The 17,315-nt window shown below is 51.1% G+C and overlaps 1 protein-coding gene across 1 annotated transcript in view; it reads left to right on the forward strand.

Moving 5' to 3' along the window:
• The first annotated feature begins 5,157 nt into the window (after nt 1-5,157).
• The window catches only part of SERINC2 (serine incorporator 2), a 44,603-nt gene continuing 32,445 nt past the window's right edge, over nt 5,158-17,315 (forward strand). Inside the window, exon 1 of the mRNA XM_007468647.1 lies at nt 5,158-5,233. The gene's annotated coding sequence lies outside the window, so the exon portion shown is untranslated. The remainder of the gene's footprint in view (nt 5,234-17,315) is intronic.

Genomic DNA, 17,315 nt, shown 5'->3' on the forward strand with positions numbered 1-17,315 from the left:
GCCAGGCTTTTCTGACCTCTATGCACAGCTCCGAGCGTTTGCTCCGGTCGGCCGTTCCCTCCTCACCCGCCTTCAGAAATTCTGTCCTTCCAGCCAGCTCTTCAAGGCTCAAGGACAGCTCCCCGTTCTGCCTGACTGCTGCGGCCCCCACCTGCTGCCCTTCTCTGACCTCTGCACACTGGCAGGCAACCGGCACTTTCAGAGACCGGCAGTCACCTACCTTGTTTGACACTACAGTTTCCAAAGCACTTTTAATAACAATCAGATCCACCTTGTATTGCTGTTTATCGCATGCTGAGGGCTTTCAGTGCATTGTCTTATTGAACTTTTAAAACAAAGTCCCTGAAGCAGGTGTTACTATTATCCTTTTTACAGATGAGCATACTTGAAGCTTAGAGGAACCCGTTCATTTCTTAATCCAGCAGTTATTAAAGCACCTACTTTGTGCCAGGCCCTGGGCTAGGCTCTGGAAAGACAACCACGAACAAGACACACACTCATGAAGGAAGACACAAAACATAAGGGAGTGGTGCCCAGCTGAACTCGGGCCCGCAGAGGTCCTCACAGAGGGGCCCAGGAGGGGCCTGCCAGCTCTGCCACACATGTATCATTACAGAGTGGTGGGCTGCCTCCCTGTACCTCTGTTTCTCCATGTGGAAGTAGAGAACATCTGCCCCCTTCCCCTAACTTTCTGGCAAGAAGGCCAGGGAGGAAGAGCCCTCTCTCCCCCAAGGTCTTGGTTCTTTTGGACAGGTCCACTTGCCAGAAGACCAAGGGGGCTTATTTCTGCCAAAGCTTCAGGACAGGCCTCAGGGCTGGGCATGGAGCCCTAGTGACCTCACTGCCGGAGCAGGTACAGGGGGAGGAGGGGGATGGGATGGTTTCTAACTCAAGGGCACAACCTTTAGACACAGGGCCTCCTCCTCTCTCAAACACTGAGTGGCTGGAGAGCCAGGGACCAGAGCTCTCTCCCTACATGGTCTTTATAAAGCAGTGCTGGAGAGCTGGGGCTGGGCTAACAGCTGCTGGCAGATAGATGTGGGTTCCTGTTCTGATTCCAGTGGGTGCTAGCCGTGGCTGTCGGCAGTTCACTTAAACCACTCTGAGTCTCAGTTTCATCTCAAAAATGGAGGAAATGACAGTATTTACCGTATAGAGGTGTTGGGAGATCAAATGAGATAATGCATTTAAAATGCTGTACAGTGGTTAAGAATCCGCCTGCCAATGCAGGGGACACAATGTTCGAGCCCTGGTCCAGGAAGATCCCACATGCCGCGGGGCAACTAAGCCCGTGCGCCACAACTGCTGAGCCTGCGCTCTAGAGCCTGCAAGCCACAACTACTGAGTCGGCATGCTACAACTACTGAAGCCCCTGCACCTAGAGCCCGTGCTCCGCAACAAGAGAAGCCACCTCAATGAGAAGCCGCACACCGCGACAAAGAGAGTAGACCCTGCTCGCCGCAACTAGAGAAAGCCCGTGCGCAGCAATGAAGACCCAATGCAGCCAAAAATAAATACAATAAATAAATTAAAAAAAAATTTTTTTTAAATGCTGAGCAAGGTAGATTGAATAAATGTTTGCTTGCTGCTGCTGCTGCTGTTATTATCTCCATGGATAGTGCAGGGCTCCTAAGACCTGGTATCAGCTCTGTCCCTCACCTGCTGGGCCACCCAAGGCAGATTGCTTTGCTTCTCTAATCAGCTTTCTTATTTCTAAGACAGGATTAGAAACTGCTGTGGCTGTGAGGAAGGGGCTATAGAGATCTTCAGGGTGGGCTGAGGGGGACGCTGCCGGAAAGTCCTTTTGCTTCCTCTCTTGGGCCCTGCCTAAGTTGAGCAGCATGGTGCTTTGAGGAACTCTAGACAAACCTCAGACCCACTATTCTCGCTGCCCTAACCCCATCTCCCCACCGCGCTCAGACCTGGCTCACCAAAGTTGACGCCTAGCCGCACCCTGTCTCCTTTCCATGTGACTTGTATCCTTCTGTTTTCTAGGTATTTGCAGCCTTTTCCTCATCCCTCTGGTTACCTGCACCCTCACTGCCCTTTTATGCTCACTACATTTGGGGAAAGAGGGGCAAGGGGAAGGAATGTGAGCCCTGTCCCTTTTCCTGCCCCCCTTTTTTTGCCCTTCGTAGATCCAGATGTGGATTTAACATCTAGCAAGCAGCAAGACCAGTCCCTGCCAAGAGCAGTATCGCCCCAGCCCTCACCCTATAGTGATGTCACTGTACTATGTTTCCACGGCAACCACAGGCTGGAAAGATAGAGAAGAGGAGAGACGAGTAACCAGGAGAGAGCCAATGAGATGGGCTGGCAGCACCGGATGATCCGTGGGGCCATGGGGAGGAAGGGAGAGGGAGGCCTACTCAGCATCTTCAGCTGTTCCCTGGACCTCCCTGCCATCTGGACGCCTCCACTAGGGGATGTGCTGCTGGAGTAGGGGAGGTATGAGAGGTAGAGGCCAAAGAAACTGAGCTTGGAGGTCCGCTGACCCAGGGACTTGGAAACCTCCCTTTACCCCTTCAGGGCCTAAGTCTATGGATGCTGACCCCGCTCACCCCGCTCCCAATACCTGCAACTGGGAGTTTTTCTCTTTGGTTAGTTATGGGGGTGGGGCTCTCTGTCTCTGCCTGCCATGGAATCAAGTCTTCTCTCCACACCCTCCCCCCTCCCTTGGTGCATGTTCTATTCAGAAGCAGTATCTTTGGAAAGAGGCCTGCTTCTAAATCCCAAGCCAGACTTCCCTGGTGGCCAGTGGTTAAGAATCCACCTTCCAATGCAGGGGACGCAGGTTCCATCCCTGGTTGGGGAACTAAGATCCCACATGCGGTGGGGCAACTAAGCCCATGCCCAGCAACTAGAGAGCCTGCATGCTGCAACTACAGAGCCCGCACGCTCTGGAGCTCATGCGCCACAACTAGAGAGAAGTCCGCGTGCCACGGCGAAGAGCCCTCGTGCCTCAACGAAGATCCCGTGTGCCGCAACTGAGACCCGACGCAGCCAAAAATCAATCAATCAATCAATCATCAATCCCAAGCCTGCCACTTACTAGCTAGAGACCCAGAGCAAGTGCCTTCCCCCTTCTGAGTCTCCTTTCCTCCCCAATGGCGGTAGGCTATCTATTTTTCCGAATTGTCAAGATATAGCATATGGAGATATAGCATAGAGATATAGCATATGGAAAGCCTAACACACACTAACACTCAATGAATGGTGACCCCCTTCTCCCTTCTGGGTCCCCTCCCCGGGGCAGTTGACCCAGCAGTGCCCAAGAATGAGCCAAGGCCCTTTGAGACCCTGAACCAACAGAAGAGGATCCAAATATATCTCCTCCTCACTGACGTCACTGAGTGCCTTCAGATGCTGCAGAGAAGTTTCCTCATCTCTCCCTTTCTCTTCAAATAAATTGAGCATTCCTATGCCCAGCACTGTGCTGGGCTCAGTGGGGACCCACTGAGAGAACAGGAGAGACACAGCCCTGCGCCCCCTGAGCTCACAGTGTGCGGGGATTGCAGCCACAGTGGGTGGAATGGCGTGTTCTTTCTGTCACTTCCTCATTCCCCCAGAGTTCTAGATACTGTGGGTCTGAGAGGACAAATGATGGCAAAAGATAGAGGCTTACTCAACACCGGTTTGCTTCTGCGAAACGACTGCCTGTGGCAGAATGCTCCCTGGAAGGAGAACAGTGGCTCTCCTTACGGGGAGGCGTGTGGGGTGGGGTGGGTGAGGGCAGCTCCTAGTGAAGGGCAGTCACCCCTCCTTCCCAGAAACCGGCCGTGCACCCTGTGGCTGATGGAATCAAGCCCAAACTCTTTAGCCTTGCTCATCTGTTTCGTTAGAACAATTTATTGCTGAAATCCTGCTCCAGGAAGGGTGCCTGGCAGATAGTAGGCATGAATGAATGACTACTGAATATTGAAGGAGTGAATGAGCATATTGAATGTACAAATGAATGAGTGAGTGAGTGAGTGAATCTATCTACCTCCCCAGCTTTAGGGGCTCTGGAGTGAGACTCACTTGGGTTCCAGTCCTGCCCCTGTTACTTACCTCCTAGCTGTGTGACCTCAGGCAAATCATGATCTCTCTGGGTCTCCATTTCTCCATCTGAGAAAAACACAACACTGTCCCCACCCAGCCGACCTCCCAAGGACTCTGGGAAGATAAAGAAGCAGGGTAAGTTTGGGAATGCAGCACAAAGGTTAATTGTCTCTCTTCTCAGCCTGCTTCCCTGGCTGCCCCTGACCCTCAGTGCAAGACCCACACCCCTTTCACCACAGCCTCACGGCCCCCGTGCTCTGGCTCCCACCTGCCTCTCCAAGCTCTCTACGCTGCAGCCACTCTGACCTTTTTGTGCCTTGAAGGGGTGCCGTGTTTCTCGCTTGCTGTCTGCCTAGAACCTACTCTTTTAATTAACTCCTGTTCACTTTTCAGCTTTCAAGCTTAGCTCTCCCTTCCAACAGAAAGCCCTGAATCTCCCTGTCATAGCACTTGTCCTGCTTTCATGGGGTCCATTAGTTTCAGAGTCTGTCTTCCTATTACACCAGAAACCCTGTGAGGGCTCCCCGCTGTGCCCACAGGGCCTGGTGCAGGGCTGGGCATGGATTTGTAGAGGCGACAAATAGTCTCTTTCAGCAAAGAAAGCCACTTGTCCTCATCAGTGTTCTCTCTGTTTGAAAAGTACCCTCCCCCATCCCTGCCCTTGTCTACTGCTCTCAACTTTCTTCCTGCCAAAGTATCCCATCTCCTGTCCTCTTTCTCATTCTATCCCTGAGGGCCATTTCCGGTGTAGAGTGGGGACCCAAGTACTCTCAGGGGAGAATCGCCCTCTGGGCACGTAGGTGTAGCCTGAGTCTCTCTGGGGACAGGGCGGTTCCCAGGAAATAATCAGACCAGATCCCAGACTTGGGGCTGCCGCTGGCTCCTTCCCCAAACTACTACTCTATCAAATGAAAAATTTGCCTCTGAAAAATTACAGATGATATTGGAATTAAGTAAGGTATAATTAGAAAGGTAAACCTGTGCTTACAAAACAGCACCTCATACCACCCTGAGTTCTGGGTCATGTTCAGGTGCCATGTGATTTGGCACCAAACAGATGGTTCAATGGTCACTCCCTCGAGTACACTTCATTCAGGACTAGCTTGCCTAAGATTCTGGAAAGTTTCAGGTAGCTCCAGGAGGCTCGATGAACCTTGTTGGTGTGGACACGTGACCGCTTGTGTATCCTTAGGTGAGGAGAGCTGGCAAACCATGGCAGGGGGCCTGGCAGGGAGCTGGTGTTGGCCTGAAGCGTCTGGGGCCAGGCGTGTTCCAGGAAGCAGACACAGAGCCAAGGCTGTCAGCCTGGCTTGGGCTTTTTTAGGGGCCTGGGATCTTGGGGTTGGCTGGGTGTCAGTGGCGGGTAGCATCCCCAGGCTCTGTAGTAAACAGAGACCCTGGATAGGAAAAGGAAAGAGTCATTTGCAGGAAGGACTGGGTTGGCTGGGGGACAGCCGGGACTGGAGTCCATGGTGAGAGATTTCCCCTTCTAGGCTTCAGTGGTGGCAAGACTGAGAATTTGAAGACTGGGATCAGACAGAATCAGCAGGGATGTCGGATGAGCAAGGTTGTCTTCCCCGCAATGGGGTCGTCCAGTGCAGGGGTAAGACGAGCCCAGGGTGGCATCAGGAACCAAGGGCTGGCTCTCCATGTCACCTTCTCCATGTGATGAACCAGTGTATGAGCTGTCGGGGGCAGGGGGCTTGATATGGAAAGACCCCTGGCAGGCAGTTGAGAGATATGATACCAGCTGTGTGAACTTGGCCAGTCAATCTCTGTTCCGGGGTTGTTGGAAGGGACAAACAACAAGATTGTGGGTGTTGAGAAGCTTTGTATGCTATAAAGTGTGGTGCAGAAAATGACTGCTAAGATCGATGCAGCCCTTACCAAGTGCCAAGTGCTGGACTTAACAGTTTTCTGTCTTTCAACTCTTATAATCCTAACAATAACCCAGTGATGTAGGTACTACTGTCCCCGTCACCCGTTTACACGTGAGAGTGAAGACTCGGACCCAGGCAGACTGGCTCTAGAGTTTGTATGGCTTAACCACTATTCTACATTGCCTTTCCCCGTGACCGTCTTCGCCCTGTCTTGTTCTGCGACCTTGGGCCAGTCTCTTCCCTTCAGTGTCCCCAACTCCATGTTGGGGGTTGGGCCAGATGAGCTCTTTAATCCTTCAAGCTTTGGCAGTCGGTGGTTCTGGAAGGGAACTTCCAAGTGGGGAAGAGGGTGAGGTGGGGCGAGAGCGAGGAGAGGACAAATTTTTCCAGCATCTCTGCCCCAACCCTGCCCCTCCTTAGTGGGTAGATTGGCAGGCTCCCCTTTGCCCTACAATTATGGGGCCAAGGGAGCAGGTGATGCTTAGCACCAGCCTGAAATACCCACTGGTCACTGGGGGTCACTGAAATCTGAGTGCCAGGACACCCGACAACAGGCGTTCAGGGCCCAGAGGGTAGCAGGGCCACAGCCTGCTGGAGCCACACCTCTTCGTTCCTACCCACCCACCCTGGGCTCCCATCTCCTCACTCGGGGTCAGTTTATCTGGGCACCAGGCCTGCTCTGGGCACTGAGATAAGGCTATTTCTAGATGTCCTCCTTGTCTCCTTTGCCTGGGCCTTCAGCCAGCTCAGGTCACCCACGTAGACCCCCCACACACATGCGCACACGCGTGCGCGCGCGCGCACACACACACACACACACACACACACACACACACACACACACTGTCCTTTTCTCTCTCTCACTCACCGCCACTGACTTGGTGCCTGGCCTTGTGCAGGGTACTGACAACCAACAGATATCTCACATTTGACTCTCAGTCTTTTGAGAGATGGGAGAAGTGGATGCATCTACAGATGATGACAATACAGAACAGCTATCACTATCCCAGGGGCCTGTACGCAGACCGTGGGAGACCAGAGGAGGGAGCTACTCATTCTGCCAGGAGGGTCAGGGAAGGCTTCACATAGAAGATACCCTTTGGGCAGAGTCTTGAAGAATACATCAGAGTCTGCTGTGTGTGTGGAGAGGAATTGGGAAGGCAGAGGAAGAGGGGATAGTTAAGCAAAGATGAGATTTTCCTGCTGGTTGATCTGGGAGGAGGGCAGAGGATAGAAGTGGCAAGTGGTGAGATTGGGAGGATAGTTTAGGGCCAGACACGAAAAGGCTTTGTCCATCACAGAGGAGGTGGCCTTTCCTCTGAAGGAATGGGGAGCCACGGAAGGTTGGGGGCAGGGCAGCACCATGATGTGACTTGTATTAAGGGAAGAGTTTTCTGGCTCTCATGGAGACTGGACCAGAGACTGGTTAGGAGGCTGTGGCAGCTGTCCCAGTCTGCTCACCCATGCCTGCAGCCAGCAGGAAGGGGAAAAGGGGAGGGGACACACCTCTCCTAATGAAAGGCGTGACCTGGCAGGTACACACGTCTCCTCTCTCGGCCAGAAATTAGCCACACATTCACATGCAAGCGAGTCTGGGAAACATGGTCATTATTCTGGACTGCCTGTTGGTCTAGAAAAAGGAGAGAATGGATATCAGGGGACCAGAGGTCTCTGACACAGTGGTTAAAGTCTCTCTCTGAAATCAGACTTCCTGAGTTCAAGTCCTGCCTTACCACTTACCAGCCATGTGGGCAGGTTACTTGCTCTCTCTGTGCCTCATTCACCTCGCATGAGGGTACAGTGAGCTAACACACCACGTCTTAGAGTGGAGCCTGGTACATAGCGAGGCCCAGAGCTGTCTTTGGCTTCTGAGAGTAGGGGTTGTTTTGGGGACACGTGCTGCCTGAGTCCCCTGGCAGAACTGAGGCACCCATGGGGGCTTATGTATGTCTAGGGCACCCAGGATTATTTAGCCCCTTCCCTTAAACCCCATGGTTTAGCTGAGGCAGAGAATGCTGGGAGCAGGGCATGGGGGTCCTGGGAAAAGAAAGGTCAATTTTGGAGGGAATTTGAGAATACATGGCCCAAGGAAAAATACCCCTGGACCCAGGAGCTCCGGAGGCAGCCCAGCCCGGAGCCCCTTCCACTCTCAGGAGAGCAGATCTCCCAGGACCAGGAGGTGGTTAGTTTTGAGTCAGGGGCCCTTGAAGCAGGGCTCAAGGGCTCAGACTCATAGCTGCTGTGTGACCCCAGGCCTCCAGCCATTATTGCCCCTCTCCTGACCTGGGTCTTCCCATTTGGAAGCTGGGGATCACTTATTCCTGCCTTCCTGCCGTGTGACTGTGAAGATTAGAAGTCAGTCCTGGCGCTGGAATTGGTTGCACCTGCAAGGCTGAGCACCTGGAGGGATGGGTTGCTACGGACGACAGTGCGCCCCCTCCTGGGAAGGAGGAGCATTGCAGTTCCATCCTGCTGTGCCACCGACCTTCTCCCTCCTTTGGCCTGTGCTCCCTTTCCCAGGCTACTGGCTGTGAAACAGGGTGAGATAAGTGCTGATGTGGGAGGGAGAGGAGGAGAGCCTAGAACGATTGCAGTGGGAGGAAGGAGTGGGGAGAAGATATAGCAACTGCAGGAAAAAGGCAGAGTGGTAAGATTGAGGGCTCGTGGGCAGGGACGAGAAGCTTAGGGTGAGTGGAGAGGTGTTTAGGGTTAGCTTTGGAGGGACCCGTTCTCCCCATATTCAGGCTCAGATGTGGAGCTTGCTGAGGGCAAGCACTGTGCCTCATTCATCCTTCTGTCCCCTTCCAGGACACTGCATAGGCCCCCACCAAAAACAGGTCAGCTATCAGAGTTCGTTGGTTGACTCACACCCCACCCAAAGCCTTCGGGAAGCCCCCTTCCCTCCATCCAGACTCCGATTCGGGGAAGATCTGAAAGGCAGCCCTGGGAGGAAAGAGATGCCCTGGGAGGCAGGAGACTGGGTCCCAGGCAAGGAGCCCTTGTTGCCTTGCTCTGTGACACGGGACAAACCACATGCCCTCTGGACCAGTCTCCCCATCTGAATAGCACGAGGGGGCACTGTGGTTTGAGAGCCATTGTACACCAGAGAATCCCGTCTTCACACGAATTCTTAGGTGGAAGTCCAGGAGATGAAACAAGCAAAAGGGAGCTACACTGCTGAAGCCAGGAAGGGGCCTGGAATCTACTTGTGTGCTCCAGGGAGCCAGCAAGGCCAGTGTAAAGAGTGCCAGGATGGACACTTGGATCTCTGGGCCTGTTCTTTCTGCAGCCTGGGGGTGGGGGCGGGGATGGTGGTGGGCAGATGGGTATCTAAGCAGCTTTGGCGAATAGCAGGCAGAGCCCTTCCCCGGGTTGCCCTTCTATCACTGGGAACTGGCCCTGCCCACCCACAGTAGTTCCCTCTGGGGTCCCTGGGCTGGAGGGAGGGACCCCAGAGACAGCCCTCAGATTCCAGGGCCTCTGGGTGCTTAACAGCGTTTGGAGTCCTGAGTAGGAGGATGAGGAGAGGGGAAATGAAGGGGAACCGCAAGATTTGGTGTCAGGAGGCTCCTGGTGCCAGCAGGTTAAGTGGTCTGGAGCAGCCACTGCCCCTCTCTGGGTCCCAGTTTCCCTGTCTGTACAATGAGGGATGAATGCAGTGATATCTTCAAACCCTTTGTCACTTGTGACTGGAGGAAAGATGAGGGTGGGGTTGGAGATTGTGCTGTCATGCTGTTTCCCAAGAGAGATGGAATCCTGCTTGGAATTCAGAGGCAGTGATGGTGGGCGTGGCATCAGAGGCATGGAGTGGGTGAGGTGGGCTGGCAGGAAGACTGACTTTGAGCCTGGGCTCTGCCACTAAGTTGGTGTGTGTTGTCCCCTCTCAGGGCCACGCTTTCCCCATCTGTCTAAGGGGACCAGGTGCTCCCAGATCCAGGATTCAGTGACTTTCTGGAGTCAGACTGGGACAGGGGTCTGGAGCAGGCCCAGGGCCAGGGTTCCATTTTGCAGAGCTGGGAGTGGCTGTCATCAGCCGTGGGAACCTGAGAGTCAGGTAGGATGCAAGTGCCGAAAGGAACTTAGGGGTCATAACATCCAACAGAAGGGCAGCCAGTTGCCCAAGGTCCCAGAATGGGTTGGGGGCAGAGCCAGGCCCAGAACCAGGACTCCTAACTGCCCGTTTCTTCTCCTCACAAGAAGCCCTGATTGTGAGGTACAGGAGCAATCCAGGAAGGGGGGGAGACTGACTCCTCCCTGATCCCTGGGGGGCAGGGAGGACAGAGGTGACACGTGTGGACATTGTGGTGCCCAGTGTTAAGCCCAGCTAGCATGGCTTCTTCTCTTCTCTCCTTGGGGCTGGTGATCTGGGAGGTTTCCATTGCCCTTCCTGTTTTCCTGCAGGGAGAAGGGTGCAGTGGGGCATTGGGATTTTGCAGAGACAGAGGGGTCCTGATCGGGGGGTGAGGTGAGGCTGGGCTGGAGGGTGCAGGGAGGAACTGAAGACAGAGGCTATTCCCCGTGTCTGGGGTGGGGTGGGGTACTGCCTTGTAATTTCTGGAATTCCTGCAAAGACCAGCATTCTAGTCCCCAAGTCCAGAGGAAGAGACATCCCAGGCATGCACAGGCTGGGACCTAGGACCTGGGACCCTTTGCTGCAGCGCTTGCACTTGTACAAACGTCTCCTGGAGCAACAAAATACAAAGAAACAAATAACAGTGTACATGCTTGCAGTTGGGGCAAATTATGAACAGCAAGATACAAAAAGCCCAAAAACTCAATGGCTACTTCTGAGGTGTCAGGAGCAAAAGCAGGGCGCTGTGCATGATCCCTGTACACAGCACCACCAAGGGGGTGGGGAGACCACCCAAGCCCCACTCTGGTCTGACCCATGAACCGCCCCCTACCCTCACCCCGCTTAAAGGACTAGCTCTTTCCCCCCCAACCCCACACCCCCCGCCCCCAGGGAGCGAGCAAGGGAACCTGTTACTTGTTTTCTCTCCCTCTTTTTTTTTTCTTTTTTAATTAATTAATTATTTTTCGCTGTATTGGGTGTTTGTTGCGGTGCGCGGGCTTCTCATTGCGGTGGCTTCTCTTGTTGCGGAGCGCGGGCTCTAGGCGCGTGGGATTCAGTAGTTGTGGCTCACGGGCTTAGTTGCTCCATGGCATGTGGGATCTTCCCGGACCAGGGCTCAAATCCGTGTCCCCTGCGTTGGCAGGTGGATCCTTAACCACTACACCACCAGGGATCTCCCTTTGCTCCCTCTTGCTGCAGCATGAGTCCCAATAAAGCCTTGCCTTAATTTCTCTTATCTCTGGGCTCTTATCAATTTCTATTGATGAAACAGTCCAGGAACCTGGGTCAGTAACACAACCGCATGTGACCTCACATACACACCCAGACACCTACTCACATATCCCCGCCCCTTGACTGTTGACATAATTGGTGGGGCCCAGTGCAAAGTGGGCCCCTTGTTTAAAAATTATTAAGAATTTCAAGGTGATGACAGCAAGCATTAAACCAAGAGTGAGGCCCTTGTGAGTGCAGGGAAGCTGACCGCACCCTTAGACCCACCACCACTGAGGCACACGCTCCCTTCCCTCCAGAAACACACAACTAACTATACCAGCCCCTGGGTTCCTGGAGCCTCACACCGAGCCAGAGCCCCTCTCAGCTGGGCAGGTGCAGCTGCCCCTCATCTGTGGTGCGAGATGTCTCCCTCTTACTCAACAAAACTGTCCCCTTACACACACCACCACATGCCTGCTGGCTTGGGGGTGAATGATAGAGGAGAGGGCGATGCCAACTCCTCCACCCATTATGTGTGCCAGCCTGCAGGGGCGCAACTGACAGTGAAATGCCAATAATAATATACCTAACACTTGTTGAACATTTACCATGTGCTAGGCACTTCTAACACTTTATAAATATTAACTCATTTAATCCTCACAACTTTATGAGAGGTATTGTAAGTTATCGCCACTTTACAGATAAGGAACCTGAGGCACAGAAAAGTTGAGTCACCTGTCAGATCACACAGCTAGTGAGGGAACAGGGATTTGAACCCAGGCTGTCTGCTCCAGAGAGCTTTCTCTGTTGGTTGTTGCCATGGTGCTGGACCAGGAATGTATCAGGCACTGTGGACCCAGATCTCGCAGGGCCTCTTGTGAAATGAAGAAAAAAGATGAATATGATGCAGCTTCACCTTGACTGGGATCCATGGACAACCCCGGGAGCCCCAGGATGGTCACCAGACTGCAGAAACACAGAAGATTGTCTTTATTACAGTCTTAACATTTAGAAGATATATGAGCTAGAGACATATTCATTTTTTTATCTTTTCAGAAACAAAAATGTCATATATGTAATGAAGGCATTTTCACTGACAACTGTGTACATGGTTGGATCATGGACAGTTCACATGGTGGTCAGTTATCTAGAAGACTTTCTCACGAACTGGAATGAAGGGAAACCTGCCCTGCCAGCAAGTCCTGTTCATCCAACTGGCCTCCTTTAATATCATAGACCAGACTTCCCTGGTGGCGCAGTGGTTAAGAATCTGCCTGCCAATGCAGGGGACATGGGTTTGATCCCTGGTCCGGGAAGATCCCACATGCCACGGAGCAACCAAGCCCGTGAGCCACAACTACTGAGCCTGCTCTCTAGAGCCCGCAAGCCACAACTACTGAAGCCCGCATGCCACAACTAGGAGCCTGCGTGCCACAACTACTGAAGCCCACGCACCTAGAGCCTGTGCTCCACAACAAGAGAAGACTCTGCAATGAGAAGCCCGCGCACAGCAATGAAGACCCAATGCAGCCATAAATAAATAAATAAATAAAATTTTAAAAATGTTAAAAAAAAAATCTTAGACCTTCGGGAGAGTCTGCCCAGCGCATGCCCACCCTCCTTCTCTCAGAGTTGCTCCTCCCCACTCGATGTGATTCTTGAGGCCCGTCTGAATCCTTGGTCCCGCTCCCCCACAACCCTGGCCATGACTGATTGGTCCAGGAATGTCTACCTGCTCCAAGCCGGCCAATCAGATCTTTTGTCTGGGGTTGGTGGGTATGCCTGTCAACCCACTCCGGCTGGTCTCTGACCTAAGAGCAGGTAAACTTGTTGACTGTAAACCAGCTGCCTTCACCTTCACTGCTGTTTGCACAAAAGAAAAGAAGAAGGAAGCTGTGTACAGGGGAAGGGATATGTCGGGGGAGAGGGGAGCTGGCCCTCCCGCTGATGGCCACAATTGCTCTTCCTCCCCAGCATGCATCCCTAGGATAACTCCTGCTGTCATGTCAGTTAGCCTGCAATATTGCTGTTTCTTGCAGTCCAATAACCTTATTTAAGTTTAAAATGGAAAATGGCAAAGAAAAGTACCACAAAGGCCCTGAATGTGTTGGTTTTATTGTCGTTGTTGAAAATGACAGATCCCAAAGCCACAGAGCTATCTGTGTCCTGGGAGTGTCCCCAATGGAAGCACGAGGTCATCTGTCTCTTTGTTTGGAAAATGCTTCCCACAGTGGAGAGGGCTTCCCCAAGACGAAATGAAACTGAGTTCCCTTACCAAGTTTATGATTAATCTCTCTATCTGAAATTTTATTCCCTTTCTTGTCCCCTCTGACCTCAATCCTGTGCTAACTGAACACTCATCAACCAGAGTCAGATGACTAAAATTGCTGTTGTCAATAACATCATTAATGTACTAAAATTGCTACTGTAAGATATCATCATCAATGTACAAATCCAGGTTGTTTCTCCAGAAACACCTGGTTTCTCCTGAAACATCTGGTTGTTAGCCAGATGAGCTAACAGACCCGCACCCCACGCCCACCCCAGCCATGGACTACCTGGCCAGATAATCGTAACTCAGAGACATCCTGACTTCTGAAACTATAATTAATTAAGAGATGTCACAGCACCGTCACTAGGCGATGATTAATCCCAGCCTCTTTGTTCTTCCCCTTTAAATAAAACCCTGTAACTCAGAGACCAAGTTGGGGTGGATCTGAGGTTTATCTCCCACTCCCTTGCTTGACATCCTGCAATAAACCCTTACTTTGCTGCCAGCTCCCGCTGTCGGAGTTTATCTTTCTGCACTGCTGGCACACGAGCCCTTTGCCTGGTTTCAGAAATGTGCTTTGCAAAGGACTTTATCAAACTTGGGCTGTCCAATGGTGTGCCAGCAAATATTTGACAACTGGTTCCTCAGAAATCCAAATGTATACATTATATACATATGTACATATATGTTTATTATAAATTTTACTGATAAAGTGGATGTGTAGAACACAATTTACAAATAACTGCACAATGTAGGAACTCTTGATTGTAGATTCCATATAGTCAATTGATTCTCCAGAAGGCTTTTGTTAATATTTGCTGAACTCTTGCATGTCTAGTCAACCTACGGCTGCAATTCAATCCAAATTTGAAATGGAGTTGCATTCCAGTCTGCTGTACTAACCCTTTTCCCCATAAATTTATTGTCATTAAATCTGATATGTGATCTACTGTTCCACTACTCACTCTCCTATAAATATATTCATTAAACGGAAACCTCCTTCAGCTTCAGCACTTTAGTTTGCACTGTTAATATTTCATCCATCACTTTCTTTAACCTAGAAAGTCAACAAAACAGCAAATCAAGGCCCGATTTGTGACTTTTGCCAAATTCCCACCTTGGCCGACTTCAAGTTACCAACGTGATATCACAAAGCAGAGTTGGCAAGAGGTGTGTGGAAGCGCATCATTCATTATGCCAAAGTTCTCCTATTCAGTTACAATAGATGCAGATAACATCAAGAGAATAGAGAATAATAAAATGTAGAAGTCGTGAGTTTTGAGTATTATCTTTATTTTAATATTTCCTTTTTTAATTGAAGCGTAGTTGATTTACAAAGTTGTGTTAATTTCTGCTGTACAGCAAAGTGATTCAGTTATACATATATATACATTTTTTTCATATCCTTTTCCATTATGATTTATACCAGGATATTGAATATAGTTCCCTATGCTATCCAGTAGGACCTTGTTGTTTATCCATGATTTAATACCTCTTAATTGTAAATTTATACAATTTAATTTTTAATAATGACTGTTCAACAACCTGAAATTGCAAAATTCCCCAAACTTTTAGCAACTGGCTCCTGAAAGCTGGTGTGAGCCAGCTCTGGCGCACTGCTGGATTTGTCTCCATCCAAACGCACCCTATGGGACATTGTCAGCAGAAGAGGCCCCATGACTGGAGAGTCTGTGGTGAAGCTGTTTGCTTTGGGAAAGTTTGACCCGGTTTGTGCCTTCGAGCAGAGGAAGAAACTTGAAACAATGACTCTGTCAAATTCAAGGACACATCAACGCAGCCAGTTTGGCAGGGCCATTTTGATTCCTTCATATCAAAACATGAGATTTGTTTTTTTATTATTAAGTGCTCAACAGACATCCTTGTCCCGTGACCTCAGCCCCTCTCTGCCCCCCACTCTGTGTCTGAGACTCACCCCACTTATCACAGTCTGTAGATGCCTGTTTTCAACCCAGGCACCCAGAGGAGAAGCCCTTTTTGTTTGTTAGATTTTTCAGTCTCCGTCACAACTTGCTTGTCCCTCTTTGCCAGGGAAAAGCGGAACTTTCACTAAGATCGCTATCTTTGTGTAGCCAATGTGACAGGAAAAATTGTTTAATTTTAGAAGAATTCAGTACCTGTTTTACTCATCCTCACCTTTCGAAACCCTACTCACATGTCACCTCCCTTCTGATATTTCATTTTCCAGCATTGCTATGGCTATGACTTGTCCATAATCCAAATGTACTTGTTCAGACGAGAGTGTGAATGTTTGTTGACTAATCAGTGCCCTTGACTAGGCTGTGAATTTTTCCTCAAGGGCAAGGGTTGTGTCTGTCTTGTATGCTATTGTGTGGCCAGTGGCCAGTACAGGATCTGGCACTGAGGATTTTCTCACTAAATATGTCAAATTAAAACACCTGAATATATATTCAATGCCATGGGGCCTCCTATAAGCCCCTATAAGCTGGGAGGTCACACTCTGGTTTGGGGGTCATTCTGGTAGGTCCCCATTTGGGGTCTGGCTGCAACGTGCAGGGCCCTCTCAGGGCCTGTGATGTCTCTGCCCTCACCACTGTCTCCATCTTTTCTCCTGTTCCAGCCTGGGGAATCCTTTAGTCTGCTTAACAGTTTCTCTTGCATGGGAAGCAGGAGAGTAGGAAAAGGGCAAAATATTAGGAGAAAAACAAACAGATCAATACATATTTCTGGAGTGGCTTTTATGTACCAAGCACTGTTCTAGGCCCTGGGGTTGCAGCTATGAGCAAGCAGACAGTTTCTTCTCTCAAGGGGAGCTGGGATGGGCAGACAGTGATGGTCACAATGGCTACCCTTTATGGAGCCTTACTATGTGCCTGTGTCATCTCACTTACTCCTTCCAACAACATAATGACATGTGTTACTATTATCCCCATTTTACAGGTGAGGAAATAGAGGCATAGAGAGGTTCAGTAACTTGCACCAGCTAGTAGATAATAGGGGTAGGATTCTGAGCCAGGCAGTCTGAAAATTAAAGAAGGTCATGGGATAGAGAGGGGCTGGCAGTGCATCCAGCTGGGGAGGACACTTCTAGCGTTCCTGAGTGAGGAGGTGGTGTTTGAGCTGAGGGCCGCCTGATGATAAGAGGCAGACATGCCTGGGTCTGGGGAATGAACATTCCAGGCAGAGAGAAGAGCAAGTGCAAAGGCTCTGATGTGAGAATGAACTTGACTTATCAAGGGCTGGAAGGAAAGCCACTGTGGCTGGGAGGTCAGGAGTAAAGGAGAGAAAGTAGCAGGAGGTGAGGGGCCAAGTAGACGGACCCAGATTGGCAACATTAAACTCCGTGGAGCAGGGAGGTTGCAGACATCTGGGCTGCTTCCCTTGCGCTGAGCAGGGCCAAGCCCTATGCCCATAAACCTCAAGAGGTCATTATCTCCTGCCCCTGGAGGCAGCTGGGGCACCCATGGCTGGGGCCTATTCTAACCTCTCTTTGGTCCTGGGACCCTGAGGACTATCCAGCTGCCAAGGGGAAGGGGGCCAAGGGTGGGCTGGGGTGGAGGGCCTGGGGCCCAGAGACGACTTATTTCTGATGGGGCACCAGGCAGGAGGTGCTGACCCCTGGGTCAGAGACCTGAGGTCTGTCCCAATGGTGGCAAAGGCATTTTGATTGGAGTCATTAAGATCACTTAGCCTTGATGGCCTGGACTTGAGCCAAGCTGTCCTCATTGGCTCCCCTTGACTTCCTGGCCTGACCTCTCCCACCACCCAATGACACGAGAGACCCCTCTGGGGGCACTAATTAGCACCCCCTCTTCTGGATTCAAGGGCTTTCTCCCTGTCCCCAGTCAGGGAAAGA

This window comes from Lipotes vexillifer, unplaced genomic scaffold, assembly GCF_000442215.2.
Source record: "Lipotes vexillifer unplaced genomic scaffold, Lipotes_vexillifer_v1.1 scaffold1261, whole genome shotgun sequence".
NCBI lineage: Eukaryota > Metazoa > Chordata > Mammalia > Artiodactyla > Lipotidae > Lipotes > Lipotes vexillifer.